This window comes from Harpegnathos saltator, unplaced genomic scaffold (assembly GCF_003227715.2).
Source record: "Harpegnathos saltator strain DR-91 unplaced genomic scaffold, Hsal_v8.6 scaffold845, whole genome shotgun sequence".
In the NCBI taxonomy this organism is placed as follows: domain Eukaryota; kingdom Metazoa; phylum Arthropoda; class Insecta; order Hymenoptera; family Formicidae; genus Harpegnathos; species Harpegnathos saltator.
The window spans coordinates 355,474-368,235 of NW_020230699.1; the positions used below are offsets into that span (position 1 = coordinate 355,474).

The 12,762-nt window shown below is 48.1% G+C and overlaps 1 protein-coding gene across 2 annotated transcripts in view; it reads right to left on the reverse strand.

Moving 5' to 3' along the window:
• unc-13-4A (BAI1 associated protein 3) overlaps positions 1–12,384 on the reverse strand; it is a 95,600-nt gene extending 83,216 nt beyond the window's left edge. The window contains exon 1 of one of the 2 annotated variants that reach the window (XM_011145192.3): positions 12,079–12,384. The gene's annotated coding sequence lies outside the window, so the exon portion shown is untranslated. The remainder of the gene's footprint in view (positions 1–12,078) is intronic. The other variant, XM_025307307.1, reaches the window with a different exon arrangement.
• Positions 12,385–12,762: the final 378 nt, after the last annotated feature.

A 12,762-nucleotide genomic window follows, 5' to 3' on the forward strand; every position in this document is an offset into this window, starting at 1 on the left:
AAGAATCGAAATCGAGGTAAAATTGTGTCCGCTGCGAAAAATCCGGGCGAAACAGTTTGCTTACACAATGTGCATTTATCTTTAGAGCGCTAATGTCAATTTTTCACATTCGTCTTTAGTGCGACATCTCCCACAGAGACGTGCAATATATTAAAATGGATATTAAAAACTGTTAGTTGCAATATTCCGACGTCGAAGAGCTTACAAATGTATTATGTAACACATATAGTTAGTGTTATAAATATATTCTCCGACTTTTTTCACCATATCTACGTGAAAGGGAAAGAATTAACACAAGGATGAAAACTAGTTTCCTACGGTTCGATATTTATCCTAGAGATTAATATGATCTGTGTGATCTACAAACGGAAGCACGACAAGCACGTTTCATCTGATCTGATCTGCGTTTCCCTCTCGAAATCTTGAGTTAACGAGATGACGCATAAAGCGAAGAGAAAGAGAGGAGTGTGGGAGCCGGGGGAAATGTCGCGAGAGCCACACGAAGCAGTCGATATCGACACGGTGTGTAAACAGCCGCGCGAAGTCACCTCGCATTTCCGTCGGGAATTGGTCGTCTCGTTACGGAGATAATTTCCGTTTGAACGCGTCCGTAGAGTCGCAGTCGTCATCGCCGTCGTCGTAGTCGGAATGACGGGAACAGAGCGGCGCGGGGTTCGTTAAAACTTGGCTCGCGCGAGCCGACCGATTTATCCGACCTGAAAGTTTTAATGTTCCGGCACGCGGAGGAGCATCGAGACGTGGCAAGACGAATGAAAATTTTTAGTTGTCATGTGTGTTACTCAACAACTCGACGAGCAGCCGCTCGCGTCGCGGTGTATACGTGTGTGCGAATATTAATTCCAGCAGGAATTTTGGAATCTGTCGATCTGTCGATTAACCCGGCATGTGGCTTCTCAGTTGTCAAAGGGAAATTTGCGAAGTCAAAGCCAAGGAATCTTTTTTCACGACTGTCTTAATTAATTATATGGAAAAATGAGACCCATAAAGGCCATATTCTAAGGTGATGATAACGCTAACAATCGCTCACAGCGCGTGAAAGCTCTTATTATATATATATAATGCAAAGAAAATACTTCGTTGAAGAAAATTAATCATTTCGGTTTTTGCCTTGGACCTTTCGTCGGTTTCGTTCGATGAACCATTTGATTAATTATCCTTGGCAAGCTACTTGCTTGCATTACGATAAGACAGTTTTCCTCCTGTAAACATTTGTTATTGCTGTCGCTATCTTGAGAGAGCGTGTCTCTCATAGACCTTCAACTTAACTCGAATTCGATTGTTTCAATTAAGTATGCGACAAACGGGATATAAATCAACTTGTGTGAATGTAATGCTTCGAGGAATTCGGGAAAATCGAATCTTACGATAATTCTCACGACAATCGGAGTCTTTTACGAAACTTTCACAGTATCAAGCGCGCGGTGTGTTTACTTTTGTATCCATTCAACGCATCACATGCGTTTTATTCTTCGTCATTTCACATCGATGGTGTGTAATGAGGATCGCCACTAGCGATGCGCGAGAAAAGGTGCGCGCAATAACTTCGCGCACGACTGCGTCGGCTGGCCGCGATCGAACCTAATAACAACGATATCAAACGTAACGCTCGCCGTGTTATAATGCGCGAGCCGCGAGCAGATATTTAGAATTCAATTCGCATCGTGCCCGCCGTTTTGGGAAACGCGTTTGAAGTAGCCGTGTTTGTTTGCGCGTGCCCCGGAGCGCGCGAAACGCGCTCAAATATTCCGCACAAACACACACGTATGAGTTTGCAGGAGCAGCGGTGACGGCGGTCGCCTTCGGATAGAATCGCAAATTAATCTCGTCTATTTCAGATCGACTGATTCTGCAACTGTATATGCCGCACGTTTAATTTACATCCCGGTTACTTTGTTGCGGCCTTTGATCTCTCTCGCTCATTCCGGTAATAACAAAATCTATCCTCCGTCAATAACTAGCGATGTGTGTAAACGGACGAATGCTCTGCCCCCTCCTCCCTCGATTTTCCTGTCGGGCTCGTTCGAGAGAGTAAAGAAACGCCCGTATTAATTCGAATAACGCAATATTCGCCAATTAATTGCATGTAAATGCGCTTGCATCTGCCCGCGCGCGCGCGCGCGAGCGCGCGAAGCGATCGATTATTTATTTCCGCGCGGCTACGCGTGCGACTGTTAATCGCATACAATCCCTCCTCCCCCTCTCTCTCTCTCCCTCTACTCTGGTCTATTCTATTTCTCTTCTTCTCTTTCTCTCTTTCTCTTTCACGCGCGCGCGAAAAGCGGGATCACTCACGCGGACGACTCGCGCGCGGGGAAATAGGCGGAAGTAGTGTGTCCGAGGTAGCGCGATTAATTCGCGAAATGCAGTTCTCGTCGTCTCTCGGCGACGTGCGATAGAGAGAGAGAGAGAGAGAGAGAGGCGCTCGCTCGAAACGTGAGCGGTTTCAATTTTCCTACCGCGTGAAACCTTGCGTTCCGGTATCGTGTTCCGGTAGCGTGTCGGTGTGTCGCCGTCGCCGCGGAAGAAACGCAGGGGCGGGCGTTGGCGGGTGATAAATCGCGACGGTAGTCGGAGTCAACGTATAATCGGACAGTTATAGCGCGAGAAGCGCCCGAACGAACTGCGCCCGTTCGCGCTCGCGAATTAACGCCCCGTTATAACTGGTAATCTACGATGCGATCGTCTTTAATTCACGCCCGTTCACAGCGCGTTCGTTCGCGTCAGCTCGCCGCGCCGTTCGCTCGCCGGCGATGAGAAGAAGGAAAATGCCGACGCGCCGCGGCGGTGATATTTAATTTAAAAGCGGCTGAAAGTATACATATCGCGCTTCACTCTCGAATTTCGCTTAATTACGTTACACGTCCCCGGCCAAATAATTTAATTGCATCGTAGAATTTACGCTCGCGCGTGTCACTTAATTGGACGTGTAATCCGATGAGAGTCTATACGGGGAACAATACGGACGGTCGCTGCGGATCTGTGCTCCGCGTGCGATATTCAAACGCCGTTGCGCGCCTGCGAATCACGCAGACTCATATTCGCAGACCACGACTCATGAGAGAGACTTGAAGAGGCAGGATGTAAAGGACTATATTCCTTTATTCCGCTGTCTACAAGCGTGCTATCCTCGTCCAGCTTACTCCAACAGGAATGAACCTGGACAAAGATTGAATATGCGCAGGCTATACCTGTTCGGATGTAGTCCCCGCAGACTTTTGTAACGCGAATGTCACGACAATGCGTCTTCTTTCGCTACTGTCATTGCTACTATAATTTCATTTCGTCGGCCGGTGCGACCGGACGTCCATACCACGGTAAAAAGGAAGAAAGTATGATGTAACACATTTGCCGGGTACCATTGCAAAGCAGAATTACATTTTCCAGCTAAATCCTATGATATGTAACGAGGACACACTTAATACGTCGACGTACCGTCGACGGAATTAAACCGCAAGAAGTGGCACGTGCGCGCAGATATTCAAATTGGTCAAGCGCAAGGGAAAAAAGTTGCGAGTAGGGGAGCCCCGTTAGTGGGCAGGAAAACGTAACGACACTGCGGAGGCGAATGAAAAGGGGCGGCGGTTAGGCGGTGGAAAGTCGGCCGCTCCCGAATCCTCGATTCCTCGCAACGTGTATCGCGGCTGGAGTTTTATATTAAAAGCGTCGGAAGGATGGTTTCCCCGATAGCTCTCTTATGCCGCAACTGCCTCGAAACCGATGCAAATTAACCGATCCATTGGGGCGCGAACGGAAATGAAAGAAAAAAAGAGAAAAAAGAGAGAGAGAGAGAGAGAGAGAGAGAGAGAGTGAGAAACAGAGAGCGGGGGAGAAGGGGAGGCAAAACAATAGAAAGAAAGGGAATCAAGCGTATTGAACAAAGAAGGCCGCAGGACTTCCTCGCGACGTCCTCGCGAGAACGGAACGAATCAATTCTGCTTCAATTAAGCGCCGAGATTAATTACGCGCGATACGCGCGAATGGAATTTATGCATTATTCATTCGGTCGCGTTCATGGCGTTCGCGACGCGTCGTATCAGGCCACTTTTATTAGAGTAAATCCGTTTTCGCGCGCTCGCGCGCGTGGATTTCAGTTTCACGTGACGGGTCTGCGTTTATCCGGCTTGAATTCTCGAGTGAATCTTCCGACGCGAATTACCGAACGTTTCTCTCCTTCTCCGAATCGGATTCGCCGTTAATTTAGGAACGGCGATATTCACGATTCATTTCTCCCCGCATGCGAATATTCCGTTATTTTCTGCAAAATTTTTGACGGTCTAACTTTGGAGTTTTTAACGAATCCCGTCTTTCGCGGTTGAAGTAACTCCACACGAAAATGTGAGCGATTTTACAATAAAGGATATTAAAGAAAAATAAGGAACGCGGCGGAGTACGCCGCTGGCGCGGCGTTCCCCTGCGAAATGTTGTCGGATTTTACCAAGCCCGCGTCTGCTTTTTCCGTGTTCGTTCTACTTAAAAAAGTTTCAAAGAGGAAGCATGTTCGCCGGTAACGAACAAGCCGAGGGAGAGTATATTCATCATGGAGAGCAATGCGACGGAGAAACAGACGGAGCGTGTCCGATCTCTACTTAATCGTCCGCTTAATTCTAACGTCCATTTACCACGCGAATCGTTAATTCGCGATAATTCTTTCACGACCTCCCGGCGCGCGTGTCCCTGTTATTATTGGGACTGCAAATCTCACGTGACATCCGCGAATCCGAATTTGCGGAGGCTTCTGCGAGGCGAACTGTCGGCCGCGAGAGAGTAGACCGCGGCACGTATCCCTTAATTGCTCGAAAGGTCATCGAGAGCGGCGCGGAGCTCAGGTGAATTACGACCACCTCGCTAATCTGACGCTAATTTGTACGTATTTTGTAAACTCGATGTTTTGCTATTCATCGATATACGAGTGAACGTTGAAATATTCCCGGCGAGGACAATAAAAATTTTCCAGATGCAAGTACTTAGCGACGCATTAAACGTACGGAAGCATTGCTCGTGAATTTTCACGAACGGGGATTTGCATTCGAAAGAGGAGGAAAAGAGAAAGAGCGCGAGAAAGAGAGAGAGAGAGAGAGAGAGAGAGAGAGAGAGAGAGAGAGAGAGAGAGAGAGAGAGAGAGAGAGAGAGAGAGAGAGAGAGAAAATCGCGAACTCGAGGAACTTGATTCTCGCGCGATGCATACCAAAGATATTTCAAGATACGCACAGTAGACAAGAAAAGTATATACTTGCTCGCCTTTTTTATCTCTCTTTCCACAGACGATCTCACTACAAAGAAGGAAAAAATCATTGTTATCATGCATGTTGCAGTTAAATTATTAGTACAAATGAAAACAATATAATCGTGAGACGGGAATTCCCTCAGAGACGTTCTCTTCTCGCGAAGGGATTCTGAAAGCGCATAAATATTTTCGCCACATTAGCTACATATTCTCGCGTATTGATAACGAAATAACAACAATATTGCTCAAACTCATTGTTCGGCTCATTTGCGTTCGAAATAGCGAGGCTCCTCGAATAATTGCATACGCGAGAATTCGTCGCGTTTCGCAGGTGCAATTCGGCCGCATTGGGAACTGACTTCTGTCGATAGCCGCACCTGGCGTGGAATTTATCGTCAATCACGGATGTCAACGCCGTACGAGTCAATCGACACAAATAACGAACGCGGTTTGCCCCGTCTCCGACTGCGTTCGCCCGCATCATCGTATGCGTATATGCGTATACCCCAACCAGCCCCTCTCCAACCCTCCCACCTGTCAGAGATATGTGCATAGGCGCGTGCGTGCGTGCGATCGTGGTTACGATTATTATAATTATTGGCGTATCATTAATGCATCGGCGATGCAGGAGGAAGGTCGTGCGTGCATGTGTGTGTGTGTGTGTGTGTGTGTGTGGGGTGCATATGTGTTACACGGCGACGCGCGGAATTCACCCGCAACCCCTCGACCTCGCTGAGTAGCCTGTTAATTACATTATTAATTAATTTCACCAGATATTCGCCGTACGTGCATGCTTTAAATATGCGATTATCCGGCGGCCACGGTGAGCTAACCGGCAGACGTCCGCGTCGTCCTGTCGACTGAACGGAAGTTCAGTCCGTAATAAGCCACGGAATCGCCTAAGTATGATATAATTGGATACTTTTTGTGAGAGGAATGCGGCAAAAATTTCACCCCCCGCGATCTTTCCGAGAAGCGACCATCCGCCGACGTCGTCTGACGTCAATCTTTGTTTGTTTGTGTCGTTCGTCTCGTCGTTGAATCCGTTGGAGTTCGGTCGGTCGTGTGTTTTGTCTATCACGGAATTATTGGATCAAGATGCTGTCAAGATTAATTCTTACGGCGGTGTGTATGAGCGCGGGATTAATCTTCACGTGAGAATAAATAGAGCGTCGTTAATAATTCAAAGCGTGCTCAATCAAAGTTTGACGAACTGGGTCACTTCGATGAAGCCAGTGAACGTACGGCTGAATCCCAAATATGTCCGACATTGTTCCCCCCTTCTCTCTCTCTCTCTCTCTCTCTCTCTCTCTCTCTAATTAGGAATAAATTTATCGAGCACGGGATATTCATCGGTGAATCGAGAACCCGCGGTGCTCCCTTGCTGTCGATACACATTACTCTCTTGCGTCACTTTACGTAAGTCTCGACGCGAATTTTGAAAATTTTGGAAAATTCATTCCCGAGCTCTCCGCGCAGGATCATAAATCGTGATACGATCTATCAAACTTCATCGAATGCTTCGATTTTCATGATCTCCAGAAAGCACACTTCGTACCTCATGACTTTCTCAAGAGAGTAAAGTCGACTTTTTCCGCACCACTCAAAAGTGCGCTTCTCCTCTCCATGTTCCAGAGTGCGCTTTATTTTTACGGTCTGTAAACGTCAATTTCGTGCGAATAACAACGTGAAAATTTGTTCACGTTGAGGCAGAATGCGGCTTTTATCGAATTCCGACGAGACGGATGAGAAAAAGATTGATGCGCAATTCGACCGGAATAAACGCGACACAAATCAGCCGGCGCGACTCTCGTCGCTCAAACGCGCTGTATTAATTTCCCGGGACACGGCGAAACAGTTGGTTGGGCAACAAAACGACTTCCCATTAAAGAAACATTTCATCGACAGTGTCCTTAACGTCGAACAAGTCTTGCGTGCGCAATTCCCTAAGGACCTTCTTCACGAAGAGGTTCTAAAACATCGGATTGTTACGTCTACCACGAGCATTATTGCGACACGAGCATTCCCTAAGGGAACGATACAACGGTGGGAAAATATTGGAGGAAATTAACGCGCCACTCGGAGAGATTTCCATGCTTTTTTTACACATGGTGAGCTGCGCCTCTTTCTCTCGTTGCTTCCCATTATCCGACCATCGTGTTTGCAACATCGGAAACTCTCTCTCTCTCTCTCTCTTTCTCTCTTCCTCGTTTTATTCCTCTCACTCACACTCTCTCTCTCTCTCTCTTTCTCTTTCTCTTCCCCTTTTTCTTCCTCCCTCTATTTCGCCGCGGACGACCATAATAGAGGAGGAGGAACGAGCCACTGTTAAGCGCGCATCGTATACAGGAATTGTTTTCGATAAAAAGCTCGACAAACCGCTGAGAGACCGGATCCTCCGATTCTTTCGTGACGCACGCACAGCAGCGCCCATTGTTCGTCATTATGTTCCCTGGGAGGACGACAAGTCTCGACGCAGATTCATAATGCACTTCACGCAAATTGACTTCAATTTCGCAGTCTTCAAAGCCGACCATCGCCAAAAGGTGCCGATAGAGCGGAGCTTCTGACGGAATTCGGCGGAAATTAACTCGAGAAGATGAGAGAGAGAGAGAGAGAGAGAGAGGAGAGGAGAAAGAGAGGAAGAGAGAGATCACACTGATTGCGACACAATCGGTCAGAGAGTAATTTCTGACTGTAGTTTTCGACATTCCCAATTTAAATAGGAAAAAAAACGCGACAGAACACCGTCATCAGACGGTACCATCAGCACCGTGAAAGTTACGGGGATTTATTCGATGGCTGAAATAAACCATAGGGATAACTACAAGCTGACCAAAGTGCGGCGATTAGCATTTTCGTTCTCTCGCCTACGGTATTAGCACTGTGCCGACGTAATATACATATTTAATGGCATGCACGAATCCGGATGCGCATGTCATAAGCCACGAAGAGGGACTCTACAGATCTGATGCAATCAGATGCAAATTATAGTGCGCGATTGCAATCACATTGAAAGCTTACCGACCAATGTCAAACATATCTCACGGAACGCCGGAACCGCACGAGGCTCGACACCGAGGATATTTGGTGCGCGAGAAATATTTTCAGTCCGCCCGCGGAACATCGCAACGTGATGCATTTCGCACGAATAATTATCACATATTGTGATGTCGCGAGTCTTTATTAAAAAGGAATACTCGGACGGTCGGGTGAAAATTTCACGATACGACGGTATCACATGGTCGCCGCGTTAAACGTATGTCACGTACCGTGCGCGTACAAGAACACACCACTTCGAATAATACATCATCCTTCTTCGCAGACCTCCTACATCACCGTTTACGAGTTCACTCGATTTAGCTCGGCCAGATTTTATGTAACTACGAAGAAAACATCTCGATCACCGAGCCGTCGGAAATATCCTCGACGTGATAAGAAGGGGTTGCGCCGCGCCTTCCTCTCACGAACTCTCCCCCGATTTACCCCCCGACGCACGCGTCTCAGCAGACCGTAAATCAAACACCGCTTTCCCGAGGAACAAACGCAAATAAAGATTGGCAACGAGCACTTCGGAGTGAAGTTATGGCCGGCCGGGTTGAATCCGCATTCGATCCCGATTCGAATTTATATCACCCGTTTCGGCGCTTCCCTTTCTTCTTCTTCTTCTTCTTCTTTCTTTCTTCTTTTTATTCTTTTTCATCGTTCTTCTCCTCCTCCTCCTCCTCCTCCTCCTTCTATCCGGTGCTTTTATTCTTCACAACGGAACTGTGTGGAAATTCAACGAGCGAGTTTTTCAGGCAGCAAGAATGCTGGATCGACGGGGTGTGTTTTACTTATTCGGATCGAACGCTGGGAAATCCCTTTCTGTGGAAACGTCCATCAGTTTTCCGCCGTGCTTTAGTCGGCGATGATGGATCCCTCCAATATCAGCTTCGAAAGCTTCCACGTATTTTCGCTTGATAATCATCCACCGTCTATATCTACTGGTTATTTCGTAATTTATTTGTGCGATATATTCATCACGATATATCGACAAGTGACAGAGAGAGAGAGAGAGAGAGAGAGAGAGAGAGAGAGAGAGAGAGAGGGAGAGAGAGAGAGAGAGAGAGAGAGAGCAGACGAGCGGAAAACTGTTGAAAACCATTTTCAAATTTTCAATGCAAAATCTAAACCTCCTTGAAACTTCAAATCGGATTTATTCGGATTTTACATGAATAAAGTTATTCGGATAAATTATTTGAATCGGATAAAATTATTTGAATAAAGAGGAAGACCTCTTTGGCAACTTATTTATACAGGCTTTAACGTAATTTTAATTTTTACGTGACCGCTTTTAATAATTCCGCAAGCTCGCAAGCCCTTAAAGTTACAGCAATGAGAACCTATTTTGTCCTTATTAGTTCAGTTTTTAATATCCCAGCAAATGAAATAATAATTTCGCTCTTCGTCATAAGCGCACCTTGCTTCGCTAGGTGGCCGCGAGCGCGCATTACCGAGACACGAGATACACGGCTAAATCCGAAGCGCGGAATTACATCCTCCATTAAATGCGTTTTTATCCGGACCTTTTTCCCATTAATTTATGGTGCTGTTCGGTTTCTCGTCCGAGAGTTTGCTAGGCCGCGGGAAAGATTGCCGCTTGGCGGAGAAATCCCCTTGTATGGCGTATAGAGAAGAATGGACTCTTGCGATCTAACGAATGTCTTCGATCCCGCGAAAGCGCTTTCGTCATCAGCGAGCAAGCAAGGCCGATCGATATAGAGCGAAATAGAAGACCGCGCGGGTGGTGGTGGCGCGAGGGAGAAAGCGACAGTCCGCTATTTTGCACTCCGGAACGACGCGACGCACCGATCGTACACGACGCCCCATCGAGGCCAGGAATGATTATTCGTTTCGCCTGTCATTTAATTAACGGGCGCAACACGGCCTCGCGCTTTTAACGAAGACTGTGTGTGCGCGCGCGCCGTTGATTAATTTCAATCCCGCGCTCGCGTGTGGTAGCTCTTTGAAAACGAGTTAATAACTTTAACAGGCTCGCGCAAGGGTCCAGCCATAACAAACTCGATATATCTGTCGATTTATACCACGGCCGCCGGTAATTTTTGTCCATCGAGGTCAGGCGGCCGGACGAGAGAAGAAGAGAACAGCGGGAGAGAGAAGGAGAGGGACAGTGTGTTAATGTTGATTAGGTTTTCCGTCAATGCGTCGCTTATCTTATCGACGGCGGTACCTTTAGTGCTCGGCAAACGTTTCATCAATCTCGTCACAGCGGAAGGATAAGCGAAAAGTAAATGAGCCGAGAGTGCGAGTCGCGGAAATGCCGGCGTGCGAAAACAATGGTCACTTTAAAAATTGTTATTTCAAGAAACACACGCTATACCGACAAATAGGCGATTTTACGATGCATCGTCGAAACGGTGTAAGATTTGGGACATTTCAAATAAAAATTCAAGATACAAAATCCCCTGTAATCGTTATCGGCTATTATTCCATTTAACGCGCTCTTTTATGCAAATTCCGAAATAGAGTGCTTCAACAAGCTAAAGTGCTCTCACGCTGGGCGTCCCACTAGATAAATAATATCATATTTAATTATACGAACATGTATATCTCTCGGACAGAATGTCGTAAAATTATTCTACCTCCGCCTATGTTACATCTCGGCACTCCCAGCTATCAGGAGATATTACTCGTCCATCGACCTACGGACGACAATTCAGACAGGGTGATAATCCGCGACATGTCCGATAGTACGCTGACCCTCACCACTCGCTCTGTGCCGTACGATTGAATACGTGTCTCGTGCAGATAGGGTTCGCATTAAGGTGGTTGTTAACTGTCACGTTCAACTAGAGTCCACCCGTGCAATCACAATGCATGCAAGCGACATTAGCTTTTGCTACACGCACAGACTTATGGAGAGTCTGTGTGAGGGAATAAACATCGTCGTCGTCGTCGTCGTCGTAGGCGGAAAGTACGCAGTTGTCGTGTTCCGCGATTTTTACATCACTGTGTCGACGTCTTCTACGACGTACGTCTCTCGCCTGTCATTCGTTTCGTTCGAACGTGTCTTCGCGCAACTGGTTACGCTGAGACGCGGTAAGCTCGATCGCGGTTTCTATCATCGACTGTTTGTTCGACTCCGGTGAGACAATCGCGTGGGCGTTCTCCTTTGAGCGAGTAGTGAAAGCAACGGCTGATGTGTCAGCCATCAGCAGAGTGCGTGTGTTTCACGTAACTGCCAAAAGTCTTCTGTCACTGTTGTTCGCACATCGACGTTTTAAGGCCGAAGACGAAATAAAACGCGACGGCGTATCTATGCATATCTAGCGAATAATGACGACTACACCAAAGTGACACCAAATTGACAAAGCGCTCGCGCATCCCACCTGCCGAAAACGCTTCCATCCATTGCGTCAACTCCGTCAAATCCCGGAAAAAAATACGTCGAGGTCACGGCAATGAGCGGACGAGCGAGAGCCGAAAAGCGCAGGTGACAAGCAAGCTCGAAGTCGAGCGCAGCTGTCACGCAGGAATGTCATCGGACGTCGATTTCCCTCCGAGCAAAATTCCCACCCGACTCGCCACTCGTGCGACTGTCGCGGCACCGCGAAAGGAACCGCGAAACGGACGATTGCAGCAACCACCGGTGAATCCAGCCGAGCCAACACGAAGCAGAGATGCGCGGTCGCGCGCGTTCCTCGAATTCCGGACGGAGCTCTCGCCTCAGTGGAACCAGCCGGAGACCGGAAGCGACCGCGATTCACTGGTGTCACTGGTGACCCAGTTTCCCGCGCGTCAGGAGCCAACTCAGACACCGATTTACTCACCGTCGCGCTGACGCTTGCCGATGGCCGAGTGGAGTGCGGTCTCAGTCTCGAGGCAAAGTCCTTCGGCGTTCGGAGCAAATCGAATCACGATGTAACGCCCTTCGAGAACGTCACGAGACGTACGCGCGTACGTACCCGCGCGCGATCTACGAACGTTTCCGGCGTGCTCGCGGATCGCGACAAAGAGCCACAGGCGATCGAGCGCGCGCTCGTTCGAGAGTCGAAGTGGGATAGCCACTTGTAGCGCCGGCGGATGACCGGGCGCGTAAACCAGACTGGCGGGTTGGCGAACAGGTGAAATGCCGTCGCGTGCATCTCTCTCTCTCTCTCACTTACTCCTGCTCTCTCCCTCCTTCTCCAGCACCCTCTCTTTCTCCTTCTCTCTTACTCTCTATTCCTCTCTTTCCCCCCACAGCTGTATTCGCGTCCCTCTCCTTCCACCACTTTCACCAGTTACACCCTCTCTTTCATCCCTGCGCGTTTCGCACTCCTTGCCAGGTGGCTTCCCCTCTTCGTCTATCGTCCTTCTTGCTTTCGCGCAGGATCCGAGCTGCGTTCGTCTCTTTTCGATTCTCATCACGCATCTTACTTCTTTCCAGTCTTCTCTGGGACAGTCTTCTCCGTCTACTACCCCCGCTGTCTACCCCACTCTCTTTCTTTCTCTAGCATTCATTCTCTAGCATA